At 34.6% G+C, this 21099-nt stretch overlaps 1 protein-coding gene across 2 annotated transcripts in view; it reads right to left on the bottom strand.

Annotated features, from left to right (window-relative positions):
• ULK4 (unc-51 like kinase 4) overlaps positions 1-21099 on the bottom strand; it is a 678848-nt gene that overhangs the window by 377435 nt on the left and 280314 nt on the right. The gene's annotated exons all lie outside the window — the stretch shown is intronic.

Raw genomic sequence — 21099 nt, 5'->3', positions numbered from 1 at the left:
ATATACTATACAGAAAAGATGCCAACCCTTATAACCATCATGAATGAATACATTCTCATAAAACCAGACAGATTATAAAAGAATTTCAAAGTCTACACACAATAGTAGGTGTTGTAGTTTCTGAAGTTGTAAGGCCAAAGAAAGGAAAAAATGATTTAGTCCCAAGAGGGAGGATTAAAAAGCAGAAACAGGTCAAAGAAACTCTAAAGAATTATAGAAAGACATTGGAAGACTGCATCAATGTCTAGTGGGTACAACATTGTGGAAAACATGAAAACCACATTGATTAAAAGAAAAAAAACCTAATGGAAAAGAACCTGGAAAATTAAAATCTATCAGAAATTCTTGATCTCTTTAATCAACATTTGAAAATTAAATGGGGGGGGGGGAGAAGTTGAAAAGTTAAGGCAGTAGAGGAAGTCAAAACAATGCTAAGAATAAAATAAAATTTTCAATATATATTCTAAAAATTAAGGCACAGAGGCTTGAGGAGTAAAGAAATTAGAGGGAAAAGAAGTCCTTAATTGAGGGTGTGGAAAATTTTTTGTAACCTATATGGTTATAAGAAGTCTAACATCATAAAAATGCAAGTTGAATCAAATGTAAAATAAAAGGCTTGCATAACATTAATGTAAAGAACAAAAGAACAGTTATATCAAGGAAGGCAGTTAAATTTCCAGCATCTCAACAAAACCAGAAAGTGCCAGGTCCACTGAAACTTCTTAATTATTGCCTCAGATGCTTTCTGGTGGTTCATCAGATGATATCAAAGCACTTATTAAACTCTCTTTTTCACACAAGTCTAATCTATCTTTCCTAAGAAACTTCCTTGTTGGGGAAAAAAAAAACAGTGACCCATCCAAATAAAGGTCAGTTATGAGTCTGGGTATTTTATACAATTATTCTCAGTTTCTATTACCAAAAAAAAAAAAGATCTACAAGCAAGAAAACAATATATTAGCAGAGGAGTAAAAGGAATACATTAGGAGGTTCCAGAGGACTAAGGATCAGCTCATTTGTGACATGGTAACTGATTACTAACCAGGCTTTCCCAAAGTGCCACCATATTTACAAGGTCTTTATCATGGCCAAGTTTTGCTTCAGTCTATACTCATGGCTTCTGCATAAGTTTTCCAATATATAAAATAGACCCAAGTACAAGAGAATGCTAGAGAATCTATAATTTCCATGTTAAAAATGGTTCTCTTCTTAAAGTATACCAACAATATATCATTATCAATAATAACCGATATAAAATGTTTAATCTATTAGAGAGAGATGTAAGTTCACTCTCGCTGTCTACCCTTAAATCCATAATTATCACTTGAATAGAATTGTTTTAGCTTTCAAATCAAAGGCAAAAGTAGACCCTAAATATCATACTAACCACTTGATGGCCATAAATGATATCTACATCAAATCGACCAATAACATGCTGAAAAAGGCAAATCAACTAAATAGCTGAGTTATGGGAATTCGTTTACAGAAATAAAGGAATTTTTAACAGTAATTCAGGCCAGATGATGCAGTGGATAGAAGTCATGAAGACTTATCTACCTAAGTACAAATATGGCCTCAGACACTAGCTCTATGACCCTGGGCAAGACACTTAACCCTCTGTGACTCCATTTTCTCATCTGTCAAATGAGCTAGAGGAAAAAATGGCAAACTACTCCAGTATTTTTGCCAAGAAAACACTAAATGGGGTCATGAAAAGTCAGACATGTCTGAAAAAACTTAACAACAGCATAACAATAATTCAGGATTGGGTTATTGTTGCTAAAATTATAGAAAGTGCATTTTTAAAATGTGAGACTTGATTGACAGAGATTATGCAACAAAATGATAGAAATTCTTATCTATTTCTGCCTGTTCACTAGACACTTAAAAATATAAGGTTAGAAAGTGAGAACTATACATCAGAGACTTGCCACCTTGCTACATAAACTAACAGAAAAAAAATCCCCATATCAAAAAAAAAAATACAAACCCCCAAATATCTTTGAGAATCCAGGAAAAACTGTACTGAACTGGACTGATCTCAAGTGTTACCCACAACAGCAGAAATAATACCAAGACATAAAAAAATAAGAATAATGTTTTCAATTCATGCAACTGTAGTCAACACTCAATCTCCAAACTATATTAAATGAAAAGCTTTCAAGAACATAAAGCCCCTGGCAAAAGATTTAAAAACACATGAGAAAATGACAAGGTACATTCCATATCTATCACCTTATCTGCTAGAGCCATGTCCTAGTGAAATTCCAGTGAGTTCATGGAAGATAAGCTTATATGCCAACAACTCATTCAATTATAATATGCTGCCAGTTTATCCACCTATACAATAGCTGACAGAATATTCCATATAAAGAATAATGGCAGAATACAACCTGATCTCAAACTATTTCTATCTAAACAGTCCAAAAAAGATAACAATGAACCAACAATATAAACAAATCATTCACAGAGTATTTTATAGTTTTAAAAAATAACCTACTTAGAGGTACTAAGGTGACTAAAGTAAATTAATAGCCAAGGCCAAAGATGAAAGTTCTGAGTTCAAAGGTAGCCACAGATTGTTCCTAGCTGTGTAAACCTGGGAAAGTCACTCAACACTTATTGTCTAGCTCTTATAACTCACATATCTTGGAATCAATACACAATACTGATTCTAAGATAGAAGGTAAGGGTTTTGTTTTGCTTTTTAAGTCACTTAACAAAAACATCCTGTGGCAGAAAGTGTAATTAATCATTATCTCCACTTTACAGAGGAAAAAATTGAGGTTCAGATAAAGTAAGGTAGCTAATCCACCATCACACAATTTCAGTTCAATTCAACAAGCAATTATTAAATAGGTGCCAAGTCTACACTAAGGAGCTAAGGGAACAAAGAGAAATAGTCCCCAAAGTCAAGATCATAGACAAATTATGCAAAACAACATGTGCAAAGATAGGTGGGTACAAAATAAATATAAAATTATTTGTAGGGACCAGAAACTTAGGGAATCAGGAGGATTCTCGAATGAGGTGAGTTGTAGGCTTTTTTAAAAGGATCGTAGTGTTACAAGAGGTATAGATGACGAGAGGGAGCATTCTAAGCATGCAGAAGAGTCTAAAAGAGGCTGAGAAACTACTGGGATAAGGAAGGTGAAGAAGCAAGGGAGAGGACACCAAGGCTGCAGGCCTCAGGAAACAGAAGGATGTAAATACTCTACATGAACAGAAAACTCAGGAGGAATGGATTTAAGGAGGGGACAGCATAAGCTGTGCTTTTGACTTGAGTTTGAGAGAGGACATGTAGGTAGAAATGTCCATCAGACAGCTGGAAATGTAAGATTGGAGCTCAGCAGAGAGATGAGCAGATATGTCCATTTCAGTGTCATGTGTATAATTAAACACATTAGACCTAATGAGAGCACAGAGGGAGAGAAGGAAGAAGAAAGAGGACAAGGGTGGCAGAAGGAGGGAGGCAGGGGAGACAGAGACAGAGACAAAGAGAAACAGAGAGTAAGAGAGGAGACAGAGTGAGAGACAGAGACAGATAGAGAGAAAGAGAGAGAGAAAGAAGACAGAGACAGACAGATGGGGGTGGGGGGAAGGAGTGAGAAGAAGGAGAAAATCTAGGGTAGTGTCTGGAATTCACATGGAGAGTGAAACATGGATGTACAGGAGACTGGGGATTGGTCAAAAAAGTCAGGAAGAACAAGAGAGCACGGTGTCATAAAAACCCAGAGAGGAGAATGCAAAGGTCATAGTCATGTCAAATGCTGCAGAAAGCACAAAAAGGATGAAGATTGAGTAATAGGGAAGAACTGAATCCAAAGGCAGTGCAATAAGGGAGGACTGGTCTCTGCCTCCCAGAGCCCCCCAGCTCCCTGGAACACTGCTTTCTAGGATGGATTCTTTCCTAAAGGCTCTGGAAAGCAAAGAAATTCTTTACCAAATTGCTTCTGGATTCTCTCTAAGCACCTAGTACAGCACACAGAAAAGATTCAATAGATAAAGACTGATTGCAAGTCAATTATTCTAGATTTCACTGTCTTGAACCCCATGAGATGAATAAGGTTAGTTTTATACTAAAAAAAAATGAAGAGAACATTAAAAGAGAAAACTGGAAAGAGATGACTGATTATCAATTGTGAAGAATTATATAATTTAAGAACTAGAAGAGACGCTTAGAGGTTGTCCAGTCAAACCTTTTTAATATGATGTGAGGAAACTGAGATTCAGAGAGGGAAGTGAAACCTATTCCCAAAATAGACTCTCAGCATAGTAAGCATGAAATAGCATCACAACTTTGACCAGATCCTTTAAAAAACAACAACAAAACAACCAAAGTAAAATAATTACCAAGTATTCCAACACCAGACGGGAGGAAAGTCAACAAGAATCATAAAAAGGCACTATCAAAGGCAGGAGGTATGTCATATCATACAGTAGAAAAAGGACTAACTTCAAAATCAAAGGACCTGAGTTCAAATCTTGCTGTTGTTCCTTTCTTCCTGGTGCATGGTCTTAGGAAAATCATTTCAACTCTCGGAGATAGAATTTTCTTACTTATAAAATGAAGAGGTTGTTCATTCTGGAGGGCAATTTGGAACTATGCCCAAAGGGCACTAAAAGACTGTCTCCCCTTTGATCCAGCCATAGCACTGCTGGATTTGTGCTCCAGAGAGATAAGGAAAAATACATATACAAGAATATTCATAGCTGCACTCTTTGTGGTAGCAAAAAATTGGAAAATGAGGGGATGCCCTTCAATTGGAGAATGGCTGAACAAATTGTGGTATCTGTTAGTGATGGAATACTATTGTGCTCAAAAGAATTATGAACTGGAGGAATTTCATGGGAACTGGAATGACCTCTAGGAACCGATGGAGAGTGAAAGGAGCAGAACCAGGAGAACATTGTATAAAGGGACTGATGCACTATGTTACAATCGAATGTAATGGATTTCTCCATTAGTGGCAATGCAGTGATCCTGAACAACCTGGAGGGATCTACAAGAAAAAAAAAAACTATCCACATTCAGAGGAAAAACTGTGAGAGTGGAAACACTAAAGAAAAACAACTGCTTGATTACATGGGTCAAGGGGATATGATTGGGGATGTAGACTCTAAATGAGTATCCTAATGCAAACATCAACATCATGGAAATAGGTTCTAATCAAGGACACATGTAAAAATCAGTGGAATTGTGCGTCAGCTATGGGAAGGGTGGGGGGAGGAGAGGGAGGGAAAGAATATGATTTTTGTAACCAAGGAATAATGTTCTAAATTTACTAAATACAATTTTTAAAAAATGAAGAGGTTGGATTATTTCTTCTTAATAGTCCCTTGTAGTACTGAAACTGTTCCCATAGGGACCATCATAAGCCTCTCAAACAAATACAAAAGAAATAAAATTAATTTGAAAGAGGAAGAAATAATAACCCCTAAAAACTATCAAGAATACTAAAAAATATATCTAAATTTATAAGTGTTGTAAAAAGACACAAAAAACACCATCGGTACTTTAAAATAATAGAAGGAACCCTCCAGAAGAAAAACATAAAATAGAAATATATCAGCATCATGAAGATACATTACAACTAAATTACAGATATAGATAAAACAAGAAAAACTAATGGACCTAGAAAATAGATCAAGGAAACCCAAGTTTCAGCAAGGGTACCATAAAAAAGAAAAGGCCAGTAATAGGGAAATCTTAGTCAAGAAAATTAAAGAATTTTTTAAAAGCCATAAATAGTATCAGCATGGATGGAGGGGTAGAACATAGTAGCTTATTTATATTATGTTATAGCAGTCTTCAAAGAAAGCCCTCAGATCCATGTGATACAGGTTCTTAAACTCTCAAAATAATAATTGGAGTTTATAAACTTCAAAAATAAAAATGAAAATATTTAAAGGAACAAGGATCAGAATGACTTTGGATATAATCTTCAGAGTTTGGAGAAGAGATGGGTTTAGAAAAAAACTGTACAAACTTAAGCTAAAGTGAGCTATCACTGCAAATATAACACTAGGACAAACTGATTTTTTTTCTTTGAAGCTAAAAGGGAACCATTTTGAGACAGTAGATCCAGCATGAATTTCTCAACAAAGCCCTACAACTATAAAGATCATTATATAATGTGAGAGGGTTTTGAAAGCAAGTAAAAGATATAAAGCAAAAGTACATGTGAATGTTAACAAAATCCAAGATTAAGAATAAACCATAGGGCAGCTAGGTGAAAAGCCAGGCCTAGAGATGGGAGGTCTTGGGTTCAAATCTGGCCTCAGACACTTCTAGATGTATGACCCTGGAGAATTCACTTAACCCAAATTGCCTAGCCCTTATTACTCTTCTGCCTTGGAACCAACACTTAGTATTGATTCTAAGACAGAAGGTAAGGGTTTTAAAAAAAGACTAAACCATGAATTCAATGTTATAATGGTAAGAACTGTAAAATATATATAAAGAGAGAGAATTCCACAAAGGGTGTCAACTGCCAGGGTATAGTTGAGAAGCTAGGGGTTGGGTATGGGAGAGAGCAACCCTAAAACTTATACTCAACTACTGGAGGACATTTAAGTTTCATTGAATTGACAAACTGATAGAAGAAAACAGAAAATAAAAACAATTGTGTATTAATAGAAAATGATACTGAATCAAATGTAATATAAAATGAAAATAGGTTACAGTTGGTTCCTTGTAAAAAGAAAAGCCATAGCAGTACCAGAACTCAAACTATACTCTAAAGCAGTAGTCATTAAAACAATATGGTACTGGCGAAGAGACAGAAAGGAGGATCAGTGGAATAGAATTGGGGTAAGTGACCTCAGTAAGACAGTCTATGATAAACCCAAAGATCCCAGCTTTTGGAACCAAAATCCACTATTTGACATAAACTGTTGGGAAAATTGGAAAACAGTGTGGGAGAGATAAGGTTTATATCAATATCTCATACCCTCCACCAAGATAAACTCAGAATGGTTGAATGACTTGAATATAAAGAAGAAAACTATAAGTAAATTAGGTGAACATAGAATAGTATACTTGTCAGATCTTTGGGAAAGGAAAGATTTTAAGATCAAGCAAGAGTTAGAAAAAAATCACAAAATGAAAAATAAATAATTTTGATTACAATAAATTTAAATGGTTTTGTACAAATAAAACCAATGCAATCAAAATTAGAAGGGAAGCAACAAATTGGAAAACAATCTTCATAACAAAAACCTCTGACAAAGGTCTAAATACTCAATTTTATAAGGAGCTAAATCAATTGTACAAAAATATCAAGCCATTCCCCAATTCATAAATGGGCAAGGGATATGAATAGGAAATTTTCAGATAAAGAAATCAAAACTATTAATAAGCACATAAAAAGAGTTCTAAATCTCTTATATTCAGAGAAATGCACATCAAAACAATTCTGAGGTATCACCTCACACCTAGCAGATTGGCTAACATGACAGCAAAGGAAAGTAATGAATGCTGGAGGGGATGTGGCAAAGTGGGGACAATAATTCATTGCTGGTGGAGTTGTGAATTGATCCAACCATTCTGGAGGGCAATTTGGAACTATGCCCAAAGGGTGATAAAAGACTGTCTGCCCAGCCATATCCATATCCAGCCATAGCACTGCTGGGTTTGTACCCCAAAGGGATAATAAGGAAAATGATTTGTATAAGAATATTCATAGCTTCTCTCTTTGTGGTGGCCAAAAATTGGAAAATGAGGGGATGCCCTTCAATTGGGGAATGGCTGAACAAATTGTGGTATATGTTGGTGATGGAATACTATTGTGCTCAAAGGAATAATAAAGTGGAGGAATCCCATGGAGATTGGAACAACCTCCAGGAATTGATGCAGAGTAAGAGGAGAAGAACCAGGAGAACATTATACACAGAGACTGATACACTATGGTACAATCAAATGTAATGGAATTCTCCATTAGTAGAAATGCAATGATCCAGAACTATTCCGAGGGACATATGAGAAAGAACACTATCCACATCCAGAGGAAGAACTGTGGGAAAAGAAACACAGAAGAAAAACAACTGCTTGATGGCATGGGTTGATGGGGCTATGACTGGGAAAGTAGACTCTGAACAATCACCCTAGTACAAATATTAATAACATGGAAATAGGTCTTGATCAATGACAAATGTTAAACCCAGTGAAATTATGCATTAGATATGGGAACGGGGTGGGGGGAGGGAAAGAACATGAGTCTTGTAACAATGGAAAAATATTCTAAAACATCTAATTAAATAAAATTAAAAAGAAATAAACAAAAAGAAAGGTCACATATAATTTTTAAAAATTCTCTACCAGCTGTCATAAGGGAAAAAATTATTGGACCTCCTACTTAGGGGATGGTCTATTAGGTCAATATGAAAATGCAGAGAAGAAAGTGTTACTATCATGGTATTAGATGAAGTAGATTTAAAAAGCAAAAGTAATTAAGGGATAATAAGCATGATCAGTATATAATTGAAACAGGTATATTAAATAATGAAAGCCTAACAAGGCTGAATTCATGTTTAAAAACATAGCAATATTTGAAAAATAAAACAAAACAGGAGAAATGCAAGAAAAGAAGTCCTGATTAAAACTGTCAACCCTAATATTTTTCTATCAGAGTAAGACAGACCAATAGCTAATTTTTTTAAATCATAAGGAAGGCTGAACAATGCTATAATTTAGTTAGAAGTAACTGCCATTTGTAATGAACTTGACAGGAGGGCAATAAAATATATTTTCTTTACAAAAATTAAGCTTTCTTTTCAAATTCCTATGTTTTATTCTGGAGAACAATTTAGAACCAGGCACAAAGGGTTATAAAACCATGTTTACCCTTTGACCCAGCAATATCACTACTAGATCTGCATCCCAAAGAGATCAAAGAGAGTCAAGACAAAACTGTTTGACCACTGACTTTAGAGGGTCATGAAGGGAATAGGCCAAGGGAAAGGATATTGGAGGAAAACTCAGAGAGAAAAGGAAGAGAGTGTAATGTCCTTGGAGCCAATTGGGAATATAAGAGGAGAAAAAGAGTATCAAAAGCTGTAGAAGTCAAGGAGGATGAGGCCTAAAGAGGCCCTGGGGGTTACAATAAGGAGATCTTGGATGGTCTTTAGGAGAGGGGTACCAATGGAAGTAAGATGCAGACACTAAAAGTCTGGAAATGAAGGGGAGAAGAATGTGATGGTAGTTGGCTTAGTAGGTTATACATATATAATAAATTTTTTTTATTGAATTGAGGAAGGCTTGGACACATTTCTCAGCATATGAGAAGCCAGTAGAAAGGGAATAATTGTGAATGCATGAGAAATGAGGCATGACTGCTGAGAAAAAGATCTCAGAAAAGCAGGATAGAAGGTAAGTAGGCAAAGGACACAGGTAGCTTTGGTTAATTTTCAGATGGGTTAGTATGGCAAGAAGCAGAATTATATCTTCATCTAATACTACAGATTCAGAGAAAATGAGAGAAAGAAGTAAGAAGTTTTGAAGGAAAGAGGTGAGAAGATAAACAAGTGGTAGTGGAGATCTTTTACCATTAGTCTGGGGAGCTAAAGTGGGGGGAATTGGGGGCAGTCAGGTAGCTGAGTGGATTGAGAGACCAGCCTAGAGACAGAAGTCCTGGGTTCAAATCTGGCCTCAGACACTTCCCAGCTGTGTGACCCTGGGCAAGTCACTTAACCTCTATTGCCTAGCCCTAACCACTCTTCTGCCTTGGAACCAATACACAGCATAGATTCTAAGATGGAAGGTAAGGGTTTAAAAATAAAATAAAATAAAATAAAAAATAAAGTGGGGGAAATGTTAGAGGCTGGAAAAAGGAAGAAAAGTTTAGAAGTCACAACTGGGAATGTAATACAAATGAGGTATTATAATAAATATATGTATTAATTAATAATGTAGTTTAAATTTTATTAAATAAATCAACTACCATGTTGGAATAAGGATCTAGATGAAATGAATTAATTAGGATTAACTGCAATATCTTTTCTGATGCAGCAGATACAAAGCAGAAGAGAAAAATGGGAAATAGAGGCTGCTCAGATTTGAGAATTAATAGAATGAAAGACAAGGTCTCATAATGGGAAAGATAACAAGAACATAAATAAAGTAATGGTAAGCAGACTGGAGTGAGAAACAGGTTTGGAGACAGAGGAGTTTGGTGAGCAGAAGTCAAAATTAGAGCAACAACTAAGTGACAGTGAGAGAGGGAGGAAGATTTAAGAGTGTGGTGGGAGAGCAGGATTTTAGAGGAAACAGAGGCCTGGGCAACAATAGGGTCAAAAGCAGGACCAGGACCACACGTAGTCAAAATAAGGTTAGAGATGAGAAAAATGAGGGATTTTGAGAACAAGAGCCCTGAAGAAACATTAATATGAAGGGAAAGAATTGTCAGTGATTACAAAGCTTTGGACAAGAAACTAAAGCTCCTATGGAAACAGTCTGCATTTCTTCAGGGATACTCAAAAGCAAGAAATAAGAAAGAGAACAAATGAATTAGTACATCAACAAATAACTAAGAAGCTGCAATATGGAGATGACATCAGAGTTTAAGGAGCAATAAGTTAAAATACAGAAATGCCTGGTTCATTGCCATATACCAGGTAAAGTTAAGAAAGGCAGGTAAGAGGCTATTTGCCTGGTATCTTACAAATATAAGCTATATTGAAAAGACTAGGGCAGAGAATACCTCTCTATACATACCTACCAAGCAAAGGAAAATAGAGAACAGCTGCAGTGAAGTAAAAATAACAGAGGTTCAAAGGAAATAAAATGCAATATAGGAACCAGTAGTAAAATCCATGATCTCACATATCTAAACACAAATGTACAAAGGATTGACAATAAGTAACATGAACTAGAAATCTTAATACAAAGAAAATAATTTAGCATTTTATATATTACTGAGATGAGATAAAATTCAAATGTGATTCTATACAGCTATATTTTCCTTAAAAGAAGACCAGGATAAAGTGGGGGAAATGGTAGCATTGTCTATAAGAAAGGAGATCAGTGGGAGAAAATTGAGAAAATAGATGGAGTACGTGTGGTACAATATTTGGGTGAGGGTCAACAGAAACAGAAGAAATTTTGTCACCAGAGTATATGACAAACCACCTAAACAAAAGTAAGATTTTGGGAATCAGGTCACACATCTGCCACTAGGGTATTCTATGTAATGGGTAGCATCAATAATCCAAGCATCTGCACTGATTTTCTCTGTGTCAGAAGTGAAACAGATAATAATTTCTTTATGTGCCTTAGAGGTAATTTCCTACTTTAAAAGGTAGAAGAACCAACAAGGGAAAATTCTATTATAGATCTGATTCTCACTAATAGGGAGGAGCTCGTTGTTGGAATAAAAATGATGGGAATCTTGGAGGGAAGTAACCACATCCTTCTTGAGTTTGTGATAGATGAGGACAAAAACGCCAGGTAGAGTCTAATGGATAACTTGGATTCATAAAAAACAGATATAATATAGTTCATCAGAATGGAGGGAAATATTCAAAATGAAATTCTGAAGACCTAAAGAGAAACAATTTTGATCAGCAAGAAAAAGATGAACTTTAGGTTTGATGTCAAGAAAAAATGTCCTTAGCATTACAACTATAGGTGAAGTCAAGATGGTGGCTTAGCAGGAAAATTTTTAAACTGCTCTGAATTTCCTTCCAAACAGATCATTACAAAGCTTCTCAAAAGGAAGTCAAAACAGGATCAACCAAGGGGCTCTTCCACTTGACACAATGTGAAATGTAGACAATGAGAAGGGATTCTCACATTATAAGGGTGCAAAACTTCAAGAGAAAAGGCACAAGCTGATGACCTCTCTCTCAAACCAGCCATGACAGAAGCAGAGGTGGGCAAAGGCAATCTCCAAATTCTAGGGGTCTGGCTAAAAGCACCACAGACATACCTCTGGTGGCTGGGGCAGCGAAATCCCAAGTTTAAGAGTACTGGTAGCATTTCTGAGTGGAGACAGCAGCACAGCAGCAGGAACAGCAGGGGCAGGAAAGACAGCCTCAGGGCAAAACAGTTTGAAGCCAGCTATACCCACAAGAAGAAAAAAAAACCAAAACACCACAGACCTACCAGTGCTCACTCAGGTCTCAGACAGGGAAGGGAAGATAGTCCCAAGGCAAAGCCCTTCCAGACAGAAGCTAAGTTAGAAATGACTAGCAACATGTAGGACTCTCCAGTCCTTGAGCAAAAAAGGAGTAAACAACAGGAAAAAAAAGCTCCTAATCCTGAAAATTTTCTATGGAGAAAACTAGCAAAAACCAGGAGTAACAGGAGAGAGTGAGAAATAAGAAAATACATGCCAACATTCCAAAAGAAATGGAATCTGGTCATAAGCTCTGAAAGAACTAAAAAAGGAGTTCAAAAACCAAGTAAGACATGGGAAGAAAAGTGGGGGGGAAATGAAAGTAATACAAAAAGAAAATAATAAATAAAAAGGCAAAATTGCCCAAATGGAAAGAGAGACACAGAAACCAAATGAAGTAATGAACATATTGGGAAACAGAACTAAATATTAGAAGAATAGGCAAAGAATGCCATTGAGGAAAGGAGCGCAATGAAAAGCAGGATAGACAAAATTGAAAAGGAGAAACAAAAGATTATAGATAAAAAACAGTCTTTAAAGACTACAAATGGGCAAGAAGAAGGTAATAATTTCATGAGACACCAAGAAATAATAAAACAAAATCAAAAGAATGAAAACTAGAAGGAAATATGAAATATCTCATTGAGAAAACAACTGGCCAGGAAAATAGATCAAGGAGAGACAATTTGAGAATTATTAGACTACCAGAAAGCCATAACCAAAAAAAAAAAAAAAGCCTAGACATCATATTATAAGAAATTATCCAAGAAAACTGCCCTGTTATTGTTGAACATAATGACAAAAAGAGACAAAAGAATCCACAGATCACCAACCATGTTAAATCTGCAAACGACACCTCCCAGGAATATTATAGCCAAGTTCAAGAGCTTCCAGGCCAAGAAGAAAACACTATAAGTGGCCAGAAAGAAGAAATTCAAATATCATGGAGCCCCGGTAAGGATTAAGTAGGATTTGGCAGCTTCCACACTGAAAGACCACAAGGCTTGGAATATGATATTCCAGAAGGCAAGAGAACTGGGTCCACAACCAAGAATCACCTACCCATCAAAACTGACTATATAGTTTCAGGAGAAAGTATGGACATTTAATAAAATAAAAGATTTCTAAGCATTCCTGAAGAAAAGACCAGAATTAAACAGAAAATTTGATGTGCAAATACAAAAAGTCAAGAGAACCATAAAAAGGGAAATAAGAAATAGAAAAAAGTTAAGACCTTTAAGAAAGCCAAATTGATTATACTCATATGGAAAAATGATATCTGTAACTCTAAAAAATTGTTTTCATTATCATAGTAGATAGAAGAAATATACATAGGCAGAGGATTAATCTATTTAGGATGATATGTAAAAATTATGGGAAAAAAGAGGATTATACTAAGAGAAATACAAAGGAAGAGGTAAAATGGGATAAATTATACCACAAAAAGATGTACATGGGGTGGCGGGAAGAATACTATTATAAGAAGAGAAGAATAAGGCTGGTGACAGGTAATACTTAAATCTTTCTGCCAGTGGAATCAGCTCAAAGAGGCAAGAACAAATATAGAATTCTAGATTACCCTATAGAGAAGTAGAAGGGGAATAAGGAAGGTGGTATGAGGAGGGGAGTAATATAAAGGAAGAAAAAATTAGGGGGGGCATATAAAAGACCCTAAAGAGAAACAGGAGGGGAATAAGAAAGGAGGGGGTGGGAAGTGGAATAAAATAAGAGTGAGTGAAAAGGGAACTGATTAAAGGCAAAACACTGGTATAGAGGGAAATAGTGAAAGAAGGAAAGGACAGGATTAAAAGAGGAAATCAGAATGATGGGGAATACACTGATGGTAATCATAACTTTGATTGTGGATAGATCTGATTAAAAGTGATGAGGAAGGTAATTACATCCTAATAAAAGGCAGTATAGACAATGAAGAAATATCATTAATCAACATATATGCACCAAATGGTATAATATTCAGATTTTAAAAAGAGAAAATACTGGAGCTTAAGGTAGAAATACATAGTAAAACTATACTATTGGGAGACCTCAATTTTCCCCTATCATATATAGATAATCAAACCCAAAAAAATAAGAAAGAAGGAAGAGATGGAAATGAAATTTAGAAAAATTAGTTAATAAATATATAGTGAAAAGTGTGTAGAGATAAAAAGGAATATGCCTTCTTTTCAGCAGCACGTAGAATATTGACAAAAATTAACCATGTAATAGGGCATAAAAAATTCGCAAATGAATGTGGAAAATCAAAAATGATGAATGCAACTTTTTTCAGATCATAATTTGATAAAAATTGTAAGGGTTCATGGAGAGGCAAATTGAAAATGAATTGGAAATTAAAGAATCTAATTCTCCAAAAACTGTTGGGCTAAAGAACAAATCATAGAAACAATTACCGATTTCATTGAAGAGAATGATGAGGAAAGAACATATCAAAATGTATGGGATACAGTCAAAGCAAACTAGGGGAAATTTTCTATCCCTGAGTGCCTACATTAATAAAAAAGAGAAAGAAGAGATCAAAAAATTGGCTACACAACTAAAAAAAAGAACAAATTAAAAGCCTTCAGCTGAAGACAAAATTGGAAATCCTAAAAATAAAAGACAAAATTAATAAAATTTTGAAAGTAAAGGAACTATTAAACTAATAAATAAGAGTAGGAGTTGTATTTTGAAAAAACAAATAAAATAAAGTCTTAGTTGATCTAATTATAAAAAATAAAGAAAAGAATAAAACTAATAATATTATGAATGAAAAGGGTGATCTCATCTATAATGAAGAGGAAATTAAGGCGATTATTAAGAACTTTTTTCACCCAATTTTATGACAATAAATATGGCAATCTAGGTGAAATGTTTGTAAAATATTTATAAAAATATAAATTGGCTAGATTGACCAAAGACAAAATAGAATACCTAAATAATTCCATATCAGAAAAAAGAAATTGAAGAAACCATCAAGGAACTCCCTAGGAAAAATTGCCCAGGGCCAGGTGGATTCACAAGAAAATTCTATAAAACATTTAAAAAATAATTAATTCCAATATTCTATGAACTATTTGACAAAATAGGCAAAGAAGGAGTCTTAACAAATTCTTTTTATGATACAAATATGATACTGATTTCCCAAGCCAGGGAGACCAAAAACAGAAAAACAAAACTATAGACTGATCTCCTTAATGAAAATTGCTGTAAAATGTTAAATAAAATACTAGCTAAAAGACTACAGCAAGTTATCACCACAAGGATTATTCACTATGACCAGGTGGGAGTTATACCAGGAATGCAAGTCTGATTCAATATTTGGAAAACCATCCACAAAACTATCATAACTAATAGAATCTAACTAATAGAAATTACATGATTATCTCAATAGATACAGAAAAAGCCTTTGACAAAATACAACCTCCCTATTGAAAAAACTAGGAAGTTTAGGATTAAAAGGGCATTTCCTCAAAATACTCAGTTTTTATTTAAAACCATCAGCAAGTATCATCTGCAATGGGGATAAGTTAGAAGCCTTCCCAATAAGATCAGAAGTGAAAGAGGGATGCCCATTATCACCACTACTATCTAATACTGTACTATACTAGAATTGCTAGCAGTAGTAATTAGAGAAGAAAAAGAAATTGAAGGAATCAAAGTAGGCAATGAGGAAACTAAACTATCACTCTTTGCAGATGATATGATGACATATGTAGAGAATTTGATAAAACCAACTAAAAAGCTAATGGAAATAATTAATAACTTCAGCAAAGTTATAGGATATAAAAATGAACCCATAAAAATCATAAGCATTTCTATATATTTCCCACAAAATTCAACAGCAAAAGTTAGAAAGAGAAACTCCATTTAAAAATCACTCTAGACAATATAAAATATCTGGGAATCTACTTGTCAAGACAAATTCATGAATTATATGAACATAATAGCATACCTGTCAGATCTATGGGAAGGGAAGGAATTTAAGACCAAGCAAGAAATAGAGAACATTACCAAGTGTAAAATAAATAATTTTGATTATATTAAATTAAAACAGGTTTATACAAACAAAAACAATGCAACCAAGATTAGAAGGGAAGCAACAAACTGGGGGAGAAATTTATGACAAAAACCTCTGACAGAGTTCTAATTTCTCAAATTTTTAAGGAACTAAGTTAATTGTATAAGAAATTAAGCCATTCCCCAATTGACAAATGGTCAAGGGATATGAAAAGGCAGTTTCCAGAAGAATAAATCAAACCTATGAATAAGCACATGAAAAAGTTTTCTAAATCCCTCCTAACAACCTCACACCTGTCAGATTGGTCAATGTGATAGCTAAGGAAAATAATACATGTTGGAGGTGATGTGGCAAAATTGGGTCACTAATGCATTGCTGGTGGAATTGTGAATTAACTTAACCATTCTGGAAAGACAATTTGGCATTGTGCCCAAAGGGCTTTAAAAGACTGTATGTCCTTTGATATAGTAATACCACTACTGGGTTTGTACCCCAGAGAAATAATAAGGAAAAGTCTCTGTACAAAAATATTCAATGCCTCACTCTTTGTAGTGGCAAAAAATTGAAAAATGAGGGATGGAATACTATTGTATTATAAGGAATTATCAACTAGAGGATTTTCACATGAACTGGAAGAACCTCAATGAACTGATGCAGAGTGAAATGAGCAGAACCAGAAGAACACTGTAACAGAAAGTGAAATACTGTGGAAGTATCCAATGTAATGGTCTTTACTACTAGTAGTAATATAATGAATTAGGGTATTTCTGAGGGACTTATGAGAAAACACTATTCACATCGAGAGAAAGAACTCTGGGAGTAGAAACACAGAAGAAAAACATATGACATCACTTGTTCATATGGGTATATGAGTTGAAGTTTTGGTTTTAAAAGATTGCTCTTTAACAAAAATTAGTAATGTGGAAATAGGTATCAAATAACAACATTTGTATATGCATGGAATTGCTTGTTGTCTCTGAAAGAGGGGAGAAAAAAGGGAGGGAAAGAAAATGAATCATGTAAACACATAAAAATATTTTTAAAAAATAATTTAAAATGAAAAAAAAAAGAATTACAACTTTGCCTAAATGATGGTCTGGGGGAGGAGGGGCTATATAATTACTGAGTTCAGGGTAGAGTGAGAGTCTTCAAGTAATTCTGGATGTGATACAAATTTTTAGATGGGTTGGAATAGATAACTTCTGAGGTTTCTTACCAATAAAAAATTCTGTGATTCTATGAATACTAGAGTCCCTTAGTAGAACAAAGGAGAATGAGATGAAGAAGAAGACCATGAAACACAGACAGAAACCATTGAGGAAGATGGGATAACAGGTCTGATCAATACATGGGAGCAAAAGGAATCAGTTACCTTTTATACGCTCAGAAGAAAGAGCTCAAAAGTACAAATTTTTTAAAATTCTGCTTATAATAGCAAGAAAAATAATTAAATGTACGTGTATCAATTTAAACTGGGAGAAACAAGGCTTATTCAAGGGATATGAAAAGGTCCCAAAAGGAAAAATGGAAGAAAACATGAATTAATGGGTACACCTTGCCCTTGGCAAAGAAAACTAAATACAACAGAGATGATAGTGCTCTAGAAGCTAGTAGATAAATTTATTATAATACCAATTAATGTCCCTTGTGATATTAAAAAACCCATACAAGGAAATAATGAAATTTATATGCAAGAGTAAGTGGGCCAGAATTCAAACGAGTATTAAAAAAAAACAATCAAAGAAATGGTTATAGACTCACTCTATCAAATGTAAAACATACTTAAAATTGACAATTATCAATGCTATAATATTGGTTTAAGAACTATGAAAAAATTAACGAAGAAATAAATTCTCAAAATAGAGATTCTCTCAGAAAGATTCTCAACATAGATTCAAACTACTATACAAACTTATAAGCTCATAGAATTGAGACTCAGATGGTATATGAAAGGTCATCAATTTTAACTCCATCATTTTACAGAACGAAGAAACTGAGGCTGAGAGAAGTTAAGTAATTTGCCCAAAGTGACTTAGTAAATGTATGAATTTAAGACTTCCCAAGTTCAAGTTGAGCATTCTATCCCTGCCATCTGGGTGTCTGATGAGCCATAAGGAGTTTTCAAATGAAAGAAAATACTATATATTTTATAGTTAAAACTCTATATCAAAATAGAGAAGAATTAATTGAGATATAAGTATAGTATATAAATTATATATATTACTATTATATCATTAAAAAATTTCATATGGGCAAAAGACTTGCAAAGAGAATAGAATGTTTATTCTACCTGTGTACAGGAGATATATTTTTGAGTACTAAGGAAATGAAGGATATAAGCCGCAACAAGATGGATATGTATAAATATGTACAAAAAACAAATCTCTGTATTGAACTGTTCTTAAAATATATAAAAGTAAAATAAAATGCTGACAAAAACACAGGGCAAATATAACTAATAAAAATTTCCTTTCCATATATAAAAAGAACTGATATAAAAGTATGTGGTCAATACCCAGATTCCACTTACAAAGAAATTTAAAAACAACTTACATGGGAAGAAATAAGTTCAATAAGTCTTTACATGAAAAAATTCAATCTTACCAGCAATTAAAGATGTGCAAACTAGAATAAATTTAAGGCAATGCATTGTGGAATAATATAGGCATACTGATACCATTATACACTTATTAAACTAGTAAAAATAAATTAAAATTATGACATTCAATGTTGGCAGGGTTCTGAGTCAACAAGTACATTTATACTTTGTTGGTGGCCTTAAAGATTGGTTCAATATTTGTGGAAAGCAATTTGACCACATGTAACAAGAGCTTTAAGAACTGTTCATACCCTTTGGCTCAGTGATTCAACTTTGGGGATTTTACCACAAGGAAATAATTCAAAAGGAAAAAAAGAAAGTAATTTGCAGAAAGATGTTCATAGCAAACCTATCTATAATAGCAAAAATTTGGAAATAGCCCAAGTGCTCAACAACTTGGGAATAACTAAGAAAACTACAGTATAATAATGCAATGGAAAGCTATATTCCTGTTTAAAATAACAAGTACATGGAATAGGCCAATATATGGAAATACACACACATATGTGTATATATTCATACACACAGTGATAATAGATACAAATTACAACTATGTTGATTAGCACTATGTGCACTGATAGCTTTCAGAAAAGAATATATAATGACATAATTAGGATTTCATGCTCATTAAGTTCTTTTTTAAAAATCACTGAACTCTGTAACTGGATGATAAATGGCTAATACTTCCCCTCCACCTGTGGAGATCAGTTTCTTTTTGATGTCTTCTCTCACAATTCTTGTCCATGCTCTTCCATTAATTTCCCACAGAGTTCTACCCCACACCCCAGAATCCTCCCCTCGATTCTTTTCCTATTTGTGGGGTGACAATACTCCACTTTGGGCTGTCAGTGCACTGTTCTTCACACACCATCCTTTTTTGGAGAGATCTCATCAGTCTTCTAATTTCATAAACACCCAAAAAGGCATCCTCTCTGTAACAGTCTTCACTTAAAGATTTTGAATTAGTGGTTCACCACTCCATTCTGAGGCCATCCAGTCCCACCTTGAGAATTGTTATAAGGTTTTTACTTTAAGCCTAAATTTGCCTCTTTTGCAATTATTGCTTATTGTTTCAAGTTCTACCTTTTGTGGCCGAGCAAAACAGGTCTCAGCATTTTTTCATATGACAATCATTCAGACAGTTTAAGACTGCCATTATGTCCCTTAAGAATCTTCTTTTTTCCAGGCTAAACATCCCTAATAATTCTCCATGTGGTATGGACTCAGGATCCTTCACCATCCTGGTTGTCCTCCTCTTGATCCTCTCCTGGTTAGTAATGGGAGCCTTCCCAAAATGTGCCACATGAGCTGTCCAGGGTACAAGATACTAGGACCATCATCTCGTTCATGATGCTTTTAAAACACTTCCTTTACATGTTACTACAATATACTTAGGATCATAAAACCCAGTAGAAGTCACCACAGAATAAATGAATGAATGGAAAACATTTAAGAGACACTTACTATGTGCTAGGCAAGTTGAGGAAACTAAGGACCAGAGAGGCTATGATACTTTCCCAAAACTATACAGTGGGTAAAAGGTAGAACAGGATTTGAACTCACATTGTCTGTCCCCAAATCCTGGGCTATTTCATTATATCACACCGTTGCCCCACTTTTTCCATTGTTGTCTATTTCTTCTACTCTCAGTTTCACTTAAAATTTGGATATGCTTATTTACAGTCATGCAACATCATTGGAAGAATATCAGTCATTAAAAATTAAGTTTTTGTGGCAGGAACCAAATTAATTTCAATTTAATTTAACAATGGAGGGGAGTATGTGTGTTGCAAGACTGAAAGGAAACAAAGAGACTGGTTATAAAGAGTTTTAAATGCCAACTGAAGGGTTTTCTATTTGATCCAGGAGTTCATTGGGAGCCATTGAAGTTTAATGAATAAGAGGGTTATATGCTCAGACTTGTGCTTTAGGAAAATCTATTTCATAGCAGTGTAGAAGATGGATTGGATGGGAAGGAGACTTTTAGTGCCCACTGTGAGCCTGGCACTGTGCTGTCTCCTGTAAATGCAAAGAGAAAAATGCAACAGTATTTTCCCTCAAGGAATGTACAGTTTATTAGGGAAGATAGCATATACAAATATATACCTACTTCTCCCTGGAAGGTGTAATACTCACCTGATTCTAATCAATATATTTCAATCCTGATAAAGAAGAAATGACAAAGTAAAAACAAGCTAATTCTCTCTAGACAGGAAAGTATTTAGAGATAGCCACTTGCCTTCACCAATGGGAGAAAAACAGTCCTAAGTAAAATAACCCTTTCTTTTCATTCTGGACTAACTCCCAGGTTGGAATCTATGTAGCACCCATTAGAGAAAACTAAAGTTACTCCTTAGTCACACCTC

This window comes from Monodelphis domestica, chromosome 5, assembly GCF_027887165.1.
Source record: "Monodelphis domestica isolate mMonDom1 chromosome 5, mMonDom1.pri, whole genome shotgun sequence".
Lineage (NCBI taxonomy): Eukaryota > Metazoa > Chordata > Mammalia > Didelphimorphia > Didelphidae > Monodelphis > Monodelphis domestica.
Note: the sequence above shows the minus strand (reverse complement) of the source record. Positions and strands in the feature narration are given on the sequence as shown.